Below are 21,059 nucleotides of genomic sequence, written 5' to 3'. Positions count from 1 at the left end.
TGGATCAGGAGCCCACTGACAAAGCAGTGTGGGGAACCACTCTCCCTCCCTACAGGGCCCCAGGAAGTACTCTTCACCCAGCAGGATGGAGACTCCCAACCCCCACCTAAAGGCATCACCAGACAGCAAGGCCTGAGGAAACTCCTTCCCTCCATGAGATAGCACCAGCAAGGACCAGTGTGAGCCCCAGCTGTGTCAGATAAACCAAGGAAACCCAAATAGTAAAAACAAAGGCTCAGAAAAGAAACTGTCAAGAGAACCATAGCCCACAAAAGTAGATCCCAACCTGTGTGCTAAACCTAACTAGTTGACTGCCTGGTAAAAGAAATGATTAAATAGGACCCAGAGTCTCCGAACGTAACAGACAAAATGTCAGAAGAGAACTGAAAAATCACCCATTATACCAAGAACCAGGAAAATCACAACTTGAACGAGAAAACATAACCAAATGACACCAATACCAAGATGAATCTGATGTTGGAATTAGCTTGCAAAGGATTTTTAAGCAGCCATCATAAAAATGTTTCAATAAGCAATTACAAATTCTTCTGAAACAAATTAACAAACAGAAAATTCATCAAAGAAAACAGAAGTTATAAAAAAAGGAATCAAATGAAAATTACAGAACAGCCCAGAAGAGGAAATTCTTCTATTTTACATTGCCAAGTTGATACCAAGTTAACACCCTCATTTTCCTTTCTTTTTCAAAGCCATTCCCTAACTTTATTCAGGAGCCCTGCAATAACCTTCCTACCACAAAAGGCCTGATCCTTTTTCTGACATTTCAAGTAAGAAACCCTCAAAGTAATCTTCAATTCTTCCTGACCCTTTACTTCTATATCCAATCTGTTATTATAAAGGAGATTCAACATAGAATGCAGAAAGTAGCAGAGATAAATATTTCTAAGGCCCCCTGTTAGATATTTATAATTCTTTTACCAAATATTACCTTTACTCTTTTGTAACACAACAAATGAGCCCTATTAAAGTCAAAGTTGAAAGCTCTGACCAAGACTCATGTGTAAGATGCTTGCTTCTTTGTTGGTATGGCTCTATTTAATAATCAATGGGACCATTTTAAGACTTCCTTTTTTTTTTTTTTTTTAAGTAGGCTCTACACCCAATGTGGGGCTTGAACTCACAACCCCAAGATCAAGAGTCATATATTCTTTTTTTTTTCCTTTGAGAGACCTTGACAGCGCACGTGGGGTAGAGGAAGAAAGAGGGAGAGAGAATCCCAAGCAGGCTCCTCGCCACCAGCACAGAGCCCAATGCAGGACTTGAACTCACAAAACTGTCAGATCATGACCTGAGCCAAAACCAAGAGTCAGAAGTTTAACTGACTGAGCCACTCAGGCACCCAGAGTCATATGTTCTACTGACTGGGCCAGCCAGGTGCCCCAAGACTTCCTATTTTTATCACCGATTCTGGAAAAGCTGCCTTTTTTCTCCTACTGAGGACATGGAATCCCATCTTTAGGGCCATACAGGACTCAAAGCCAACCTAGACCTTAAGGCTCTTTGCAAATACTGCAGGACTATTTTAATGACCCCACCTCACCATCCACCAACATGAAGAGGTAACACAGTTTTACAAATACTTGAGCACATATTATTGGAGATCGTATTTGCTTTTAAGAGAAGCTTTTATTTTACCTGTTGTCTTGCTTTATTTGAGCTACAGTGGAAAAATCATGGACTTCAGAGTCAAAGAGTCCCTATTACTTATTAGCTACACAAGTTTGTAGCATCTCCATCTATAAAATGAAATAATTATGCATACCCCTGCGAGGATTAAGTAATATATTACTTATAAAAATGCCTGGCATATCACACTGGAGCCAGGAGAGCACCTTAATATTCCTTAGTTTCTTTTTTTCCACCTATTTCTTGCTGAATTTTATGGATCTGAATGAGTCACCTTAAACTCTTTTGGAACAAAAAAAAGCATGTAAATATACAATATAAAAATAGTATACACTCCTCTGGGAATTAGGGGTGGGCAGTGACTAGGAAGGGACAGGACATGACTTTCTGGGTAATGATAATATCTTGGTAGGAGTTTGAGCTGCATAGGTGTATGCCTCTGTCAAAACTCAGCACAAGTACAGTTAAAATTTAACTGCAATGAAATGTACAAATCTTACCTCAAAAGAAAAAAAAACGTAAGCTTATAAATAATGACCTCTACTTACTGATACGTATGCTGAAGCACTGAGGGAAAATACATTAAAAAATATGGATAGATGGCTAAATAAATGGACAGGATAGAGTAAAATGTTAATGGTCAAAACCTGGTGGTGGGTGTATGGTTGCTCACTGTGGAATTCTTCCACTTTGCAGAACATTTGAAATTTTTCATAATAAAATACTGGGAAAAACCGTCCTACAGGAAAAAATGTAAGGCACTCAATACACATTAGTTATCTGCCCAAATTCTGTCCCTACTGTTATTCATCCAATTGTTCATCTAGTTGAAAACACTTACGAGGCGCCCAGTGTAGTACTGCCTACAAGTGTCTCAGCCCTAAGCCCTCTGAATCATGGGAGTTCTGTGAGGATTAAGTAAGATAATAAACATTCAACATTAGCCCAGTTCCTGCCGCAGCTGGTGTTTGATAAATGCTAGCTGTTATTATGCCAGTATAGCATACAGCAAAGAGTATGGGCTTGGAGCATACCAAGCAGTGGTTAGAAGCCATGACTCCTAACTGACCACCTGGAGTCAAATTCCAACTCCACCACTTTGTAGCTTTGGGCAGAATTTTTAACCTTTCTGTGCCTCAGTTTCCTCATCTGTTAAATAAATAGAAAAGGATGACAATATCTCTCTCTCATTATAGTGCCAGAAGAAGACCAAAGACAGCTACGTGGGGGTGAGGAGAGGGTGGCAGGAACTGTATGATCTGGGACTTGAAGGCAGAGAAGGGCAGGGAAAGCTTAATAATGAGCAAGTATGTGGCACACATACAGTTAGTGTGACAATTAAACATGGTAATATATATAAAGTGCTTAGACAGTAGCTAGAACAGTATGAGTACTCAATCACTATGCTGGATACACACAGAGAACATGTGGATGAATGCACAAGTCCCTGACACCTCACGGAGTTGATTGACAATCCAGGACAGGAGGAAGACATGTCAACAGAAGCATCACAGAATGGGGGCCCATGTGTGCCATAGGAGATGTGCTACAACGGGCCTGGGACACCAGAAAATCAAACGGATAACAATGCCAGAGGAAGACCAAAGGTGGATTTATGGGGGGATGGGGGAGAAGGGGACTGGATGACCTGGGACTTGAGGGCAGAGAAAACCTCATAATGCAGAAGTACACAGTACACAGCCGACCAGGGCATAAGACAAGCTATGTAAGGGTGGGTTGGAAGATTTGTGGCTGGAGAGGAATCAGAATCAGATGGCGAAAAGCTCTGCTGATGAATGTGGACTTTGTTCTGCAAAAGTGCTTCAAAAAAATGACCAACCATTTATATACTCCACTGGGTTACTAGAGGTGAGTCTTCCAAATTGTCAACCAATAGCTTATCCTTGACTCCTCTGACAAATAAGGTATGCTGCTCATCATTTATGCACTGTACTTTTCAAATACAGTAACTAAAAATTCATAACCGTTCGTATTTTACCAACTCAAGGCGTGAGGACAAATCTCTACTTAAGAAAGCCCAGAGCCTCTGGAAGGAGGGCCAAGGAAGAGATTACTAACAGTTTGTGGAATCAAGTGAGTTAGCACCACTCTAGTTGGTCCATCGCTTTGAGGCTTAACTCAGAATCTGACCCAAGAGATTAAATTCAGGAAGGGAGAAATGTCTATGCAGCAGAGAAGAGGTGGCTCCCTCTGGACACTGCCAGCTGGCCGCGCTGCCTCTCTCCAAGCTCACTCTGCCTTGGTAAACATATGTCTGATTGCCAGAAGCACTGAGCAAGCCCACTAAGCCTTCCCAAAGTGTCTTCAACATCAGAGCCTGAGGGGAATGGTCAGGAGGGGGGCAGGTTTTATGATTAAAGGCACCAAATACTACTTCAAAATTATGTATATGAAACATATGAAATACACATGAAAACACACCTTTTAAGTATTGTTGGAAGGCAACTAAAATAACAAAATATGTATAAAGAGGTTTTTAAATTCTAGGATTACATGTGGGCAAACTTTTATCTTGGTATAAATCAAGCCATTTTAGAAGAGGCAACTTTGAGTGAGTGGGCTGGCTGGTTCAGCCTCAGAGCTCAGAGGAACAGAGCTCCATGAGGGCAGGGACCATGACTGTCTTGATCACTGCTCTATTCTCAGGGCCTAACACAGTGCCTGGCACATAATGGGTGCTCACAAAATATCTGCTGACTGAAAACAGTCGAGTCTCCAGCTCGGAAGTACAGAAATACAAAGTTTGTCTTTTTAGTTCAGTGAGATTATTAAATTCTTAATTGGGTGGGCCAGAATTGGTTTAATACCAACCAAACTCAATGGAGACACACGAGATTTCCCCTCTCATTTTTAGAAGTGGTATAGCTTTCCAGGAGCCTTACTGTTCCTGCCATTTGTGCAGAGCTGTCCTCTCCTTACATCAGGGCATCTGGCAAACAATCCCTCATCAGGCTATACCTCATCAGGTACAAACCTGATATTCAACCTTCATATATATATATATGTATATATATATATATATATATATATATATATATATATATATATATATGCATATATATGCATGCATGCATATGCTGCCTATATAGTGAGCTCAACTTTGCAGCAACCAAAATGTCAGTCCCAGCCTGGTGGGGCATCTTCCGTCCTGTGGACAGAGCAGTCTGTACTCTGACAGAGTCTAAATCCTCCTAGACTTCACGCAGACTCTCAGTCTGCTATCTCTTTGCAATGTTCTTCATTTGAACATGTTATAAACCTCTAATTTTTACAATTTTTCTGTTTACAAGACTTTAAAACTTGGCTGCTTCCTAATGACCAAGGAGAGACTTTCATCTACATATGCTTCCAGAGGACTGCTTGGGTTTGGTCATCTCTGCGTGGATGTGTACCGATTTCAAGGCCCGTTTTGGCCTCAGCAGCAGTGAGGCAATATCTTAAGAGAATGCCAGGGTACTAATTGATATCTTTGGACCCATGACTCTGTGTAAGTTCTGGTTTGGATTTCTGTTTTTCCTTAAGTGCAATATCTTGCACTAATTTTCTGCCCGCTTGGCCTCACAAAATTTTCAGAAAAATCTCCCATCAGCACAGCTTTAGAAAGGTCTAGGAAATTTAACATATTCAAAACTGAGCCCACAGGCAACACTGTGGCAAATCACCATTATCATTTACCCACTCAGAGAGGGGGACTGACCTCCAAGCTTTGTTCCTATTCTTAAGCCAGTGTCTACCCAGGACCAAATTGTTTCTCTAGCCTATGATGGCTTTTTACTGAAAAGAAAATGAGACAGGGAGAAAACAGAAAACTCTGGTAATGAATCCTATCAAAATTTTCTTTTTTAAACAAATTTTTTAGTTTCAGCTAATTTTAGACTTACAGAAAAGTTGCGAAAATAACAGAGTTTCCATATATCCCTGGCCCAGCTTCCTGTAATGTTAACACCTTACATAAGCCTAGCACATCGAACAGAACCTGGACGTTAACATTGGAACAATACTATTAACTAAACCAAAAATTTTTTTCAAGTTGCACAACTTTTTCTCTGGCAATGTCCTTTTTCTGTCTTATCTAGAATCCTATTGTATGTAGTTATTTCTTAGTCTACTGTAGCCTGTGACAGAACCTCGATCTTTCCTTGCCATTTGTGTCCTTGACACTTTTTAAGAGTATTAATCAGTTATTTTTCTGACTGCCCCTTGATTTGGGTTTGCCTGATGTTTTCTCATGACTACACTGAGGTTATGCATTTTTTTTATTTTAAGTTTGAATTCCAGTTAGTTAACATACAGTGTTATATTAGTTTCAGGTGTACAATATAGTAATTCAACACGCTCTATCCTCATCATGACAAGTGTACTCCTTAATCCCTATCACCTAGTTAACCCATTCTCCTGAGGTTATGCATTTTTGACAAAAATAACACAGAGATGATGTATTCTCCTTAGTACATCATATCATAGGGGTCATTATATTAGTATGTCTTCTAACTGTTGATAGTTCACCTTGATCACTTGGTTAAGATGCTTTCTCTGCTACAAAGTTACTGTCTTTTCTTTCCTTTATAGTTAATAAACATGTTGAGAGCTGAGACTATGCAAATTCTGTCAATCATTTCTTAAAATACTGTCCCCCTCATTCATAAGTCTACTCAATTTCCTTAAAAACAAGAGTTTAGTTGATATGATTTCACCTTATTATTTCTATCACGCAAACACTTAGATATTACCCTTTTGTTTGTTCAAGGAATTATGTTTTTTTTCTGCTTATAAAAATAGCACACCTTTGCTGTTAAAAAAAAATCACTGTGGAGAGCTCATAACCATACCTTTAGGGATTGGTACTTGTTATGGACTAAATGTTTGTGTCCACCCCAAAATTCACATTAAAATTCTAACTCTCCATGTAATGGTATTAGGAGACAGGGCCTTGGGAGGTGATTAGTTCATGACAGTGGAGCTCTCAGGAATGAGATTATGCCCTCACAGAAGGGACCTCAGAGAGCTCTGTCTCCTCCCCACCATAGGAGGATACAATAAGAAAAAGGCCACCTGTAACTCAAAAGAGGGCTCTCATCAGAACCTGACCATGCTGGTACCTTATCTCAACTTCTGCCTACGAGAACTGGGAGAAATAAATTTCTGTTGTTTGTCAGCCACCCAGTCTGTGGTATTTTGTTACAGCAGCCTGAGCTAAGGCAGCATTGTAGATAATTTGATGTATTTACATCCCAGTGAACTTTTTCTCCTCTTTTAATACCACTGGAGTCACACACAGACCATGGGCTGAAATCCAACTCCATCATGGACTTCAAGCAAATCACTTAACTCCTGTGCGCTGGTTGGCCAGCATCTATTATTTGCAGATGGGGTAAGCAAAATTAACTAACAGTTTTTTGAAATAACTATTCAGTAAGGTAGAAATAAAAATTTTACAGCCTGTATTTTAGGGAGAGCAATCAAACACTGCCATGGGGAGGGTGAGGTCACACAACGGGCATCCAGATGTGGCATCTGGACCTAAGTCAAAGTTGTTCATTGCTGAATTACTTTAAAATCTGAAGGAATGCTACCTGGCTCCCAGAATTTACTTATTCCTAGTTTTTCAAGTAAGGCTCTAATAGTCTATAAAGGTATCACTTAGAATTTGTGTGGTCCGAAAGATAATCAAGAAAAGGTAATCTCTCCTATTTCCTCCAAGACAACACCAACAGCAATAACAACAGCAGAACACATGACACGCACCGGACACTGTGTATTCTGCACGCTCGCGATGCAGCAGTTCATTTAGTCCTCAGCACAACCCTTGGTATTATCGCCTCCAACCACAGGTGCAGAAACTAAGGCACAAAAAGGCTAAGTAACTCCCAGGGTACTCAGCTAGCAAGTAGACAGCAGGGTCAGGATTTGAACCCAGGCAGGCCCTAGTTCCAGAGTACGTGCTCTCAGCACTGGGCTCTCCTGTTGTCAGAGTGTAAGAACAAATTCTTATCCAGAAGACACACACAGGCTATGAATTAGCATTCTGGATGAAGCTGAATTGAACAAAAGATTGAAATGACAGGAGAAAACCACTTCCAGAATGGAAAGACCTCAAAGAAACAAGGAGGAATTCCCAGGGTCTCACCTAATTAGCAATCAAAGAGGGTCACTAAGACACAGCCTGGAAATATCTAAAAGCAATGTGTAAAAGGGAAGAGAAAAAAAAGAACTCCAAGAAAACAAGTTAAACAAGCAGATTATGTGAAAGAAATCCAGCAGAGTTTTGATTTTTTTTTTTTTTTTTTTTTTTTTTGTAGCAGAAGCCTAGAAACAAGGCAATGTAAGACATAAGACCTCAAAGGAAAAAAAAAAAGATGAGCAATTCAAAACACTTGATCTGTAAACACAGTGATGCCACCCGGCAGACAAGGTATCCTGTCAATCCTCTCCCACTGAGCCGTCTCCAAAAGCTGCAGTCAATAGCCACCTGCATTTCCTCAGCTTCTCCACACTCCAGTGAGAGCTGACTTAGGAACTCTGTGGGAACTGGGCAGGCTGGGATCGCTACCAGTTTTCTAACTGGGAAAACCAGTGGCTTGGCTTCTTATCCTACTGGACCTGTGGTGGCCACTGCTGGCCACTGTCCCTTATAGGAAATCATCTCTTCCACACGGCTCTTTCTTCTTCTAGCATCGATTTGGCATTTTGATCTAGTTTGCAGTCCCACTAACTAGATTAGTAACAATGCCTTGGAGTCTTAGTTTTCTGGCCCACAAAGTAGAGTAGTAATAATTTCCATACACAGGGCTATTGAGAAGATAAAATAAGCCATGTGAAAAAGCTCTCACCACCCTGTGTGGGACATGTTATCAGAGTGCCCAGGACGTCTCCATTTCCTGAACATAAAGAACTGGTCTTTGCCCAGAGGCCATCCCAACCCCTTTATTTTCTGTCTACATGCTCTACCTCTGGGTTTATGTCTATTCTCACGACTCTGACATCCTCAGAGCAAGTGTGTCCCACCCATTTATCTCCAGCCCTCACAACACACCTGACTTTCTGACCCATGCTTCTAACTGCTCCTAGATATGTTTCCCTACATCTCTTCAGGGTTTCCTGAATTCGACAAGTCCTAAAATGAACTCTTGTCTCTCCAAATAAGTCTCTGCAGCCCCCCTGCATCCATTACCCCACTCCATAAGTTGGCCGATGTTTCCACTGTTGGTCATCGCCTTCCCTAAAACAAACCAACCAACCCCTCTCAGTCAACCACTAATTCCCAATCTCACCTGAGTCAGACCCTAGCGCTTTTAGACACTGCTTCAAAACACCTCATTCTCTCTTTTCCATCACCACTGCTACCACCTTGTTCGAGTTCCCAACATCTCTTACCTGGATGACTGCCATAGCTGCTTAACTGACTTCCTGCAGCCCATGCTTCACCTGAGAGCCACAGTTATCTTTCTAAATATAAACTCGAGCATGGTGCCCCCTTGCTTTAAAACCGTTGTGATGCAGCCCACAGGATACGACAAACTGGAACTTGTTGGACAGGCATTCGAGGTGCTTTACAATCTGGCCCACCATCCCTTTGTTCAGTCTCATCTCCAGCCACTTGGGTACCTTTAGGCTATGATGAACTTGGGTATCTTCAGGCTTTTGCCCTTTTGTTTTATCCTCTATCTTGCAAAGCTCTACTGGTACAATATAACTCAGCTCCCAGGATGCCTTTGCTGACTCACCAAACTTCACTCTCTCCCTCCCTCCGTGTCTCCGAGATACCTGACACATCACATCTTTTGCCACTGTTAGTCTGCATGCACGCCACCTCCTCAACCAGACAGGGGACCTTGAAGGCAGGGTCCGAACTGCTTTCATCTTTACATCTCCTGCACCAACCTCAGCGTCCGTCCAGCTTAGAGTGAGACCTCGGTGGTTGTTAACTAACCGAATCAAGAATAGCAAAATACTTGTGAGCACCAGGTTGAAGCCCCGAAGATTAGTACACCTCACAGAACAAATGTAAAATGTGAAAGGGGAAAATAATGGGAGTAGATAAGGAGAGAGGAAGCCAAAACAGGGAGAAGTGAAGTTTCCTTATATGGAAGGAAAGAAAAGTTCCTCTTTGCTTTGATGAGAGTAAATAAATATAGAAACAAATGTTATTTTTGGCACTAAGAAAACTCAAAAGATTGTTCACCTTTAAAATGTTTAAAAGTTAAAAGAAAAAAAACATTCTCCAAAACAGAAGGTATAACAGAAAAGAGACAACTAATATAAAAATCAAGAAACAAATCATTTATAGAAAATATGAGAAATGCAATAACAACCATGAATTAAAGAGGATAAATTTACACATAAGTTATAGAATCTTCAAGACTGGTTCAACAGAAGACAAAACCCAACAATAATCTGCTTGAAAGAGATAAGCTCTGAAATGACAATAATCAAGTTAGAAAATGTAACAAAATCACTACACAAGGTATCTATGGACAATGAAAAAAACATAAGACAAACATTGCTTTGAGTACTGTTAAGAAAAAAAAAAAAAACTAAGCACACCAGCTAATAATACTGAGACACAAACAACAAAAAAAACCTAGAGAAACTTTTTTTTTTTTTAAAGAAAGGAGTTAGAGGGGCACCTGGGTGGCTTAGTCACTTAAGCGTCCGACTTCGTCATGATCTGACGGCTCGTGAGTTCGGGCCCCACGTCCGGCACTGTGCTGACAGCTCAGAGCCTGGCACGTGCTTCAGATTCTGTCTCTCTCCCTCTCTCTGCCCCTCCCCCACTCGTGTGCTCTGTCTCTCTCTCTCTCAAAAATAAACATTAAAAAAAATTTTTTGGGGCGCCTGGGTGGCGCAGTCGGTTAAGCGTCCGACTTCAGCCAGGTCACGATCTCGCGGTCCGTGAGTTCGAGCCCCGCGTCAGGCTCTGGGCTGATGGCTCGGAGCCTGGAGCCTGTTTCCGATTCTGTGTCTCCCTCTCTCTCTGCCCCTCCCCCGTTCATGCTCTGTCTCTCTCTGTCCCAAAAATAAAATAAAAAACGTTGAAAAAAAAAAAAATTAAAAAAAAATTTTTTTTTTTAAAGAAAGGAGTTAGAGATTTTGAAAGCAAAACCCAAAATACTTTGGAAGGAACCTTAAGAAATAGGCAGGAGTTGCTGCGTAGGAGAGGGAACTGCCCACCTGAGGAGCAGGAGTGGAAACTGATTTTTCACAGCCTCTTTTTATATGTTAAAAGTTTTCTCATTTCTAATAATTAATAATTATTAATAATAACAACCTAATAAAGTTTTCTATTTCTAATAAATTTCCTGTGAACAGACTAAATGTAAATTTAATTTTTTCAAAAAAGGAAATGATGAAGTTGGAAAACAGGACATAAAGGCAATAAAATTGTAAGGGAGTGTCATGTGCTTAATAAGTTTGGATAAAATTAAATAAATGGATTTCCTATTAAAAATGTAAAATTCTAACACTGGCAGAAATAGAATACCTAACTAGACTAACATCTTTAAAAAAATGACACTCCCACACAGCCACTAGCCTCTGATGGTTTATTAGTGAGTACTTTCAAACTCTCCAGAAACAATTCATAATATAGAAATTACGCCTAAAATAGGCCAAGATACACATTATATAGTTTATTGTACTAACCTGGTCCTAAAGCTGGCTAAAGAGAGAAAACTATAGACAAAGCTTACTTAGAATTTATGCTCAAGTCTAAAAGAAAATAATAGTAAACATAATCTAAGAATAGCTTAAATTAAAACCGTGTCATGTTAACAGATACCAAAAATTCAGCCGTTAAAATTCAATACCTATTCCTAATTTAAAAATTCTAAAACGAATAATAAAGGTGTACTTTCTTCCCCTTATTAGAGTATCTATTTAAAACCAAATGCCAATATTATACTTCAAAGAAGAAATGAGCCATGTAATCATTAAAAATAGGCAAAAAATGAAGACGTATTTAATCATCACTGTTAATAGAGTGTCAGAACTTATTTCCAATATGAAGTAACATGAAAACAAATAAGAAATACAAATACTATAAATCCAGAGGCAAAAAGTTTTTACATATAACACCATTGTATATTCATAAACCCAAAGGAATCCTTTACATGGTTATGATGAGTTTAAAATGACCAGAGTCATCACCAATATAGAAAAATCAATAGTGTTTCTGGTCCTCACACTTGATCACACAGGGAAACCTCCCAGGCTGTTTTTTAAAGTGCTGATGCCTACCTAAAGACTCCACCAAACAAGTACTAGACATGATAAGTGAATTCAGTAAGGTTACAGGATATAAAACCAATATACAAAAATCTGTTGCATTTCTATACACCAATAATGAAGCAGCAGAAAGAGAAATAAAGGAATCAATCTCATTTACGATTACACCAAAAACAATAAGATACCTAGGAATAAACCTAATCAAAGAGGTGAGAGACCTGTACTCTGAAAACTATAAAACACAGATGAAAGAAATTGAAGAGGACACAAACAAATGGAAAGATATTCCACACTAATGGATTGGGAGAACAAATATTGTTAAAATGTTCATACTATGCAAAACAAGGTACATTAAATAATGCAGTCCCTAGCAAAATACCAATAACATTTTTCACAGAACTAGAATAATCCCAAGATTTATATGGAACCACAAAAGACCCCGAATAGCCAAAGCAATCTTAAAAAGAGAACAAAAAAACTGGAGGTATCGTAACCTCAGATTTCAAGACATACTACAAAGCTGTTGTAATCAAAATAGTATGGTACACATAGATTGATGGAACAGAATAGAGAGCCCAGAAATAAACCCATGATTATATGGTCAATTAATCTTTGACATAGGAGGCAAGAATATACAACAGGGAAAACGTCTCTTCAACAAATGGTGTTGGGAAAACTAGACAGCTACATGCGAAAGAGTGAAACTGGACCACTTTCTTACATCATACAAAAACTAACCTCAAAATGTATTAAATATCTAAATGACCCAAAGCCATAAAAATCCTAGAAGAGAGCACTGGCAATAATTTCTCTGACATTGTCTATAGCAACATTTTTCTAGAGATGTCTCTTGAGGCAAGGGAAACAAAAGAAAAAATAAACAATTGGGACTATATCAAAATAAAAAGCTTCTGCACAGCAAAGGAAACAATTAACTAAAAGACAACCTACTGAATGGGAGAAGATATTTGCAAATGACACATCTGATAAAGGGTTAGTATTTAAAACATATAAAGAGCTGATACAACTGAACACCAAAAAACACCAAATAATTCAATTAAAAATTGGCAGAATACGTGAACAGACATTTTCCCAAAGACATACAGATGGCCAATAGACACATGGAAAGATGCTCAACATCCCTCATCATCAGGGCAATGCAAATCAAAACCACAGTGAGATATCACTTCACACCTGTCAGAATGGCTACAATCAAAACCAAGAAACAAGTATTGGTGAGGATGTGGAGAAAAAGGAATCTTCGTGCTCTGTTGGTGGGAATGCAAACTGGTGCAACCACTGTGGAAAACAGTATGGGGGTTCCTCAAATAATTAAAAATAGAATTACCACATGATCTAGTAATTCCACTACTGGGTATTTACCCAAAGAATAGAAAACACTAATTTGAAAAGATATATGCATCCTTACATTTATTGAAGCAACAAATTATGGAAGCAATCCAAGTTTCCATCAATAGATGAATAAAGAAGATGTAGTATGTACACACACATGCGTGCATGCGCGCACGCGCACACACACACACAGAAATATTACTCAGCTATGAAAAAGAATGAAATCTTGCCATTTGCAACAACATGGATGAATCTAGAGTATGATGCTAGGTGAAATAAGCTAGGAAAAGACCAATACCATATGATTTCACTCATCTATGCAATTTAAGAAACAAAACAAATGGACAAAGAAAAAGAGAGACAAGCAAAAAACCAGACTCTTAACTATAAAGAACAAACAGATGGTTACCAGAGGGGATGTGGGTGGGGGATGGGTGAAACAGGTGAAGGGAAACAAGTACCCTTATCATGATGAGCAGTGAGTAATGCATACATGTGTTGAATCACTGTATCGTACACTTGAAACTAGTATGACACTGTGTGCTAATTATACTGGAATTTTAAAAAATTACCAAAAAATTAAATACAAAATGCCAATGCCTACACCGCATCCCAGATAAATTGTCTCAGAATCTCCGGAGGAATGACCAGGTATCGGTATTTTATAAAGCTTCTGAGGTGATTCTAGTGTGCTGTCAAGTAGAGTACCACCAGTACATGCTTATATGCTTAATTACCTAAATATCTAAAAAACACAACACAAAAAGTGTAACAGTTTGTGATATTTGCAAGCAAACAGGAGTTCCAGCCATATTGCTTTAAGGGAACATTGCTGTAAGGGAACAGGAGTTCAAAAGAAGAAACCTGAAAGGGGATATAATCAGCTACTGTGCAAATGTCTCCAGTCCACTGCAATTTAGGCAAATAAGCAGGCAGTTGCCCAAGTTATTAGAGGGGGACATGACACATGGCCACAACAAAATAACGGTAGCAAGAGCTAACGAGTCTCGGTGCAAGTGCCGTTGGGATAGGAAGTACGCATGAGGATTCAACAGAGGCCGAAGGGGAACAGGGCTACCTGCATACCTGCATGAGGTTAAATGTGAGATAAATTCCTAGAAATGCAATTGCTGGGTCAAATGGTATGTGCCTTTAAGAGTCAAAGATCAATTTTGAAAGCTCTTAAAGGGAACATAGAAAAAGCATGATGTATAGTGTAAACAAAACATCGTACTTGATAGGTACGAGTGGAGCAGGACAATGAGCTAGGCTGGAGCGAGGCAAGATGGCTCAGTGTCGCCAGGTAGTAGGTAAACAGACTGAAATAACAGAGAATTCCTCATGAGTCCAATTTTGGCTTTGCCTTTCCTATTAACTCTGTCCCCACAGCAGACACCTGAAGGTGAAAGAGGGCAGGAGTCATGTAGCTATCTGAAAGGACAAGATTTGAGGCAGGAACATTTCTGGGTTGACTCTGGATTGATTGCAGACAGCAAGGAGACCAGGATGACTGAAACAGTTGGCGTGAAGGTGAGCATTAGAAAATGTATATAAAAGTTCACATGTGAAAAAACTTATCTTATGCTCTTTTTAATTTAGAGGATTGACATGCAAGGCCACGAAGTAGTTTTTACTCAATCTACACCTCAAATTTAAAGAATGAGCAAGCTGGAATGTGTCCTATATCTAACAGTAGTCCTGCTGCAGTCCGCCATAAGGCAGGAAGTTCCAGAAGCTCCAACAGTAGAAACATTCCCATGGACTGGATAGCCCCAAACCTGCGGAGGAGTGATGTTGCTGTGCAGTTGTCTACGTCAGGACGCTGAACACAGAACTTCCAGCATTACATACCATCACTGACTCTGACTCCATTTCCTCCCCTTTCTTTCCAAAAACTTCTATTCAGCACACTGAAGTTCTTAACTTTATAATAAAGACTAATACAATAGATTTCCTTTATTTAATAAGTTTAACAACAACAGCCAACAACAACAAAATGCGAAAGTCTAAAGCTTGTGAGTGGCTTAGAAACAGAATAAATTGAGTTCACAACTTGATAAATAAATGACCAAAAAAAAAAAAAAACACCCCAAAACCGTAAGTAGGTCACATCTACTTCAGCAAATGAAGGCTTACATTAATTGTTTGCTCATCTGCTTTGTCTTTAGTATTATATTTAGCATTGAAAAGTGTTTCCTATTCCTGAGGGCAGCCTGAGAGTATGGTTTGGGTAAGTGGCATTCAAACAAGTGTTCTAGTTTTTCAAGTCAGTTATTTAATGAAGCAGAAGTATAAGTCTTGCACTCAAACTAAAAGCTGACCTCAGACTAAACTTGCACATCAGAGAGACACAATACACAGCTCAACTTTTATTATATCCAATAACCAGCCTAAGGTAGAAGAAGTTCCTATCAAGGCATCTAGGATTTCACCTAAATTATATATTCAATAAATATTTTTAGATTAATTAAAAAAATCATTTGATCAAAGAGCTCAGCAATAAAAACCAAGGGAGGAGAAAATAAAGAATGTTTAACAATAACACAAAGACTAAATATAGCTTTAAAGACTTAGGAGTTACAAAGTATGGCAAGAAACTTGTTAAAATTCAGAAGCATACTATTTACCCAGGAAACATGCTTTTTCCTCCCTTCATTGGTCTCTCCACTTTCTCCCTTCATCTCTTGCAGCCCTGTATGCATCTTTAAAGGTCCACTTGTTGCTTGGGCAGCTGCAATTCAGCCCTGTGAAAAAAGCAGCATCTCATCACTTTGTGAGGAGAGATAAAGTACCTTTTAGGAAGCTGAGTAACCCAATCTCATCAATCTCCTTTCCTAATTCATTTCCATCAAAACTATACACAAACAGAAAAACCAGGGCCGGAGGCAGGGAGGAAGGAGAGTAAAATGTGGTTGTAAAAATACAAACTAGGGGCGCCTGGGTGGCTCAGTTGGTTAAGCATCCAACTTCAGCTCAGGTCACGATCTCACGGTTCGTGAGTTCGAGCCCCGCATCAGGCTCTGGGCTGATGGCTCAGAGCCTGGAGCCTGCTTCCGATTCTGTGTCTCCCTCTCTCTCTGCCCCTCCCCTGTTCGTGCTCTGTCTCTCTCTGTCCCCAAAATAAATAAACGTTAAAAAAAATTTTTTTTAAAGAAAAAAAATACAAACTAGCAATTTAAAACTATTAAAATTCTAGCAGAAATGAAAAAAATATAAACGGAAATAAAGCAAACTCAATTTTCTCTGATAATAGATCAGAACAAGATGATTTCTAAAATCTGTAATTTTAGGTGATTCATAAAATCAGTAATTTTAATACTCTTTCCACCAATGAGTTTCCCTGTCCCTCTTCTGGTTAAGTTTGAGATGGCTTAACAGAGAGGAAAAAAATCAACGGATGTGGGCCTTACAACTTCAAGAATGCACACCATTAAGGATATGCTCTTTTCTGATGCTCTGCCATTCAAAGCCCTGGGGCTTTCCTGGCATGGATTGTAGTGGTACCAAAAAATGGTCTACCCTGTGAGTTCCAGACCAAGGAACCATATTATCATCATCTGTGTCTCTGACCCTTAACACCGATGTTGTCCCACTCTGCCCAGGGCCAATGATGGGCACACAGTATCTCTCAGCAAATGAATGAGACGGTAACTATGTGTTTTCAACAAACCACTAGAGACGCTTCATGCAATCTTCAAATTTCTCAGGAAGCAGCTGAAAAACCACTGCTTTTGAGTTCGTTTTTTTTTTTTTTTCCCAAAGCATTCTCTTTGGTTGAGATGCCCATTACCAATAAAATGGCCCTAAAGTGAGTATACCAGAGGCCCTCAGAACCTCAGATAGAACGGTGCACAGGCACATGACAGAGAGTGGGAACTATAGGGATCTGTGAATGTAAATACATAAAAGCACCCTTCACCAAAGTAGCTCCTAGCTACCTTTCACCGTGATTCTTAGGTCTCTAATGTTCACATCAAGCTTTTACTCTGTGTCAGGCACTGTTCTAAGAGCTTTAACTACATTAACTAATTCGTTCTTGGTAACACCCATATGTGATGGATTCTATTATTCTAATTGCCAAGGTGAGGAAACTGTGCCAAGGCACAGAAAGTTTGAGTAAACTGTACAAGGAAATGCACTAAGCTCCTGTTCAAAGGCAGGGTCCTGGAGCAAACAGACACCCCCAGTAAGTGGCAGCCTCATCTACATACCTTGTTTTCTCCTGTGGCTGTCATGGTTCAGCAGTACCATGTCTAGTTACACTAGCTCTTGTTGGAAATTCTTCCTAATTAATAATTTATTGAAAAACTTAACTTTGAATTCTCCACAACTTAAAAACTGACCCCTTATTTTAAAACATTATCCAATGAACATAACAAAAAGGAGATCTTCCTAATTTTGTGGAAGTCAGAAGCAATTATTTTAAGCTGACTATTCACACTTACGCACAACTTCAGCTTATAATATTTATTCCAGACACTTTGCTACGCTTTTGCCAGATCCCCTCTAAGTTTGAAATCGCAAAGCCTTTGCTCAAGTAAGGCATTTATTCTCTTACACTCTAGTTCAGTTATTGGAACATGATGATGATGATGATGCCAAAAGCTGTGGATTCAATCCACTGCAGACCAGTTAGCTTTGTTTGCTTCATGTCTACAAACTCTAAGCCTGGATGGCATATTTTGAGTCCTATAAGGAATCAGGTAGGAGTGTGCAACACAACTAGAATATATCTGCTAGAGAAACAGGTCCACAAATAACACAGGGCCAGAAGCAGAACTATGAGACAAAAGCATCAATTTCATCATAAAGAAAAGCTTTATGATCACTGGTATAGCATTTCTACGTTTCTGAACGAGAAGCTTTTTCAATGCCAGATATTTTGCCAAATCTAACCTAAAGTCCTTCCTTCAAAAACAAAACAGGTGTAAGATTTGAAAAAAAAAAAAAAAACTACTAAGATTTTTATCACACAAGCCCACCTTGACTGATCTGAAAACAGAACCTTCTTATATCTGACACCAATTCCGCTGACAATACAAAGCACATGTGATGATTTTAGAAACTGTCACAAAAATCACTAGCAGTGCAGGACAACAAACCATCAGAAAATTCCAATTGCATATATATATATATATATATATATATATATATATATATATATATATATATATCGTAGATTCTTTAAAATTACTCTTAATTTTCAAAAAACCAAATAATATACAGTTATTTTAAACATAGTTTTTTTTAAGTTAAATAAAGAAACTAACAAACATTAGTTCATATCACATTTTAAAACAACCCAGGGCCTATTCAAGGTAGTTTTACCACCTTCTATGAATAAAAATTTGAAAACAAAATTATATTTCTCAATTGTTATTTTAGAAAGAAACCCACTTGGGATCATCCATCTTTGAGTTTTCTTGCCCACAGTTGGAAAGAACTTTCCCAACATACAAACGCTGCAAAGCACATGGGTTCCAACAGTCACAAGGTAACTATGACAGCAAAGCCACAGTTATTTATGAGATCATAAAAACTATATGACATAATTTTTAAAAATTCACATAACATGAAATGAACCATTTTAAAGTGTACAATTCAGTGACATTTAGTATATTCACAATATCGTGCAACTTTCACCTCTACCTAGTTCCAAACCTTGTTAGTCACCCCAATATGAAACCTCGTACTCATTAAATAGTCACTACCATCCCCCTGCTCCAGGCTGGCCAACCACTAACAGGCCTTATGTCTCTATGGATTTACCTATTCTGGGTATGTGACCTTTTGTGTCTGCCTTCTTTTACTTAGCATGATGTTTTGAGGTTCTTCCATGTTGTAGCAAATATCATTACTTCATTCCTTTTATGACTGAAAAATATCCCATTGTATGGATAGATCACATTTTGTTCATTCATCCATTGATGGACATTTGAATTGTTTTCACCTTCTACCTACTGTGAATATTGCTGTGATGAACACTTGTGTACAAGTATTCGTTTGACTATATATCTTCAATTATTTGCGGTATATACCTAGAAGCAGAATCACTGGGTCATATGGTAATTCTATATTCAACTTTTTAAGGAATCACCAAACTGTTTTTCACAGTAGCTACATCATTTTACATTCTCACCAGTGAAGCAGGAGAGTTCCAATTTTTCCACATCCTCACCAACACTTCTTTTCTGTTTGTTTGCTTTGATGATAGCCATTCTTGTAGGCATGAAGTAGTACCTCATTATGATTTTTTATTTGCATTTCCTTAATGACTAATGCATGTTGAACATCTTTTCAGAAGTGTGCTAGCCATTCTTATATCTTCTTTGGAGAAATGTCCAATCAAGCCTTTGCCCATATTTTAATTGGGTTGTCTTTTTGTTGTTGAGTTGTTAAGAGTTTTTAATACATTGTGGACACTAGGGCCCTTATCAAATTAGCAAATGTCCTATCCAATTCTCTAGATTTTCTTGCCACTTTCTTTTTAAAAAAAAATTTTTTTTAATGTTTATTTATTTTTGAGACAGAGAGAGACAGAGCATGAACAGGGGAGGGTCAGAGAGAGGGAGACACAGAATCTGAAACAGGCTCCAGGCTCTGAGCTGTCAGCACAGAGCCCGACGCGGGGCTCGAACCCACGGACCGCGAGATCATGACCTGAGCCAAAGTCGGACACTCAACGGACTGAGCCACCCAGGCGCCCCTTGCCACTTTCTTAATAGTGTCCTTTGATGCAAAGAGCTTTAAATTTTGAGGGAGTCCAATTTAGCTCTTTTTTTTTTTCTTTTGCTGCTTATACATTTGGTGTCATTTCTAAGAATCCATTACCAAATCCAAGGTCATGAAGATTTACCCTTATGTTTTCTTCTAAGAGTTTTAGCTCTTACAATTAGGTCCTTGAGCCATTTTGAGTCACTTGTATTATATAGTGTGAGGTTGGGATTCAACTTCATTATTTTGCATGTCAATGTCCAGTTGTCCCAGCACCCTTTGCTGAAGAGATTGTCCTTTCCACCATTATATAGTCTTTGCACCCTTGTCAAAACTCAAATAACTATAGATATATGGGTTTATTTCTGGATTTTTAGGTCCATTCCATTGATCTATATGTCTAGCCTTATGCCAGTACCACACTTTTGATTATTGTAGCTTTTCTAAAATTGGAAAGGGTGAAGAGCCTGGGTGGCTCAGTCAGTTGAGTGTCCAACTCTTGATTTCAGCTCAAGTCATGATCCCAGTGTCGTGGGACTGAGCTCCACACTGGGCTCCATGCTAAGCATGGAGGCTGCTTGGGATTCTCTCTCTGTGTCCCTCTGCCTCTCTCCCCTGCTCATGCCCTAAAATAAAAACAAACAAACAAACAAACAAATAAATAAAATTGGAAAGTATGATTCTTCCAACTTTACTTTCTTTTGCAAGATTGTTTTGACTATTCAGAGTCCCTTGCAATTCCATATGAATTTTAGGATCGACTTTTTCATTTCTGCAAAAAAGGCCTCCAGGATTTTGGTAGAGATTGCACTGAACCTGAAGATTACTTTGGGTAGTATTGCCACCTTTATAATATCAAGTCTTCCAATTCATGAAGATGGGATATCTTTCCGTTCAAAGACATAATTTTACCTTATCTTAAAACGCCCTTGATAAGGTAATGCAATGATTTCCTTTAGTTGTCTCTATCTCTATGATAATCTAACACCCTAGAGTAATTTACAAATATGAAGTTTACACTTGCCATGGAGAACCCAATATTCATATTCCAGAGAAGGAATGTCAATTATTCAGGGTCTTATTGTTTGCTTTTGTCTACG

The 21,059-nt window shown here is 38.9% G+C and overlaps 1 protein-coding gene across 1 annotated transcript in view; it reads right to left on the bottom strand.

Moving 5' to 3' along the window:
- The window catches only part of ZHX3 (zinc fingers and homeoboxes 3), a 64,801-nt gene extending 46,096 nt beyond the window's left edge, over nt 1-18,705 (bottom strand). The window contains 2 exon segments of the mRNA XM_042980398.1: nt 15,873-15,989; nt 18,643-18,705. The gene's annotated coding sequence lies outside the window, so the exon portion shown is untranslated.
- Nucleotides 18,706-21,059: the final 2,354 nt, after the last annotated feature.

The sequence above is a fragment of the Panthera tigris genome, chromosome A3 (genome assembly GCF_018350195.1).
Source record: "Panthera tigris isolate Pti1 chromosome A3, P.tigris_Pti1_mat1.1, whole genome shotgun sequence".
Classification (NCBI taxonomy): domain Eukaryota; kingdom Metazoa; phylum Chordata; class Mammalia; order Carnivora; family Felidae; genus Panthera; species Panthera tigris.
This window is presented reverse-complemented; position numbering and strand designations above follow the sequence as displayed.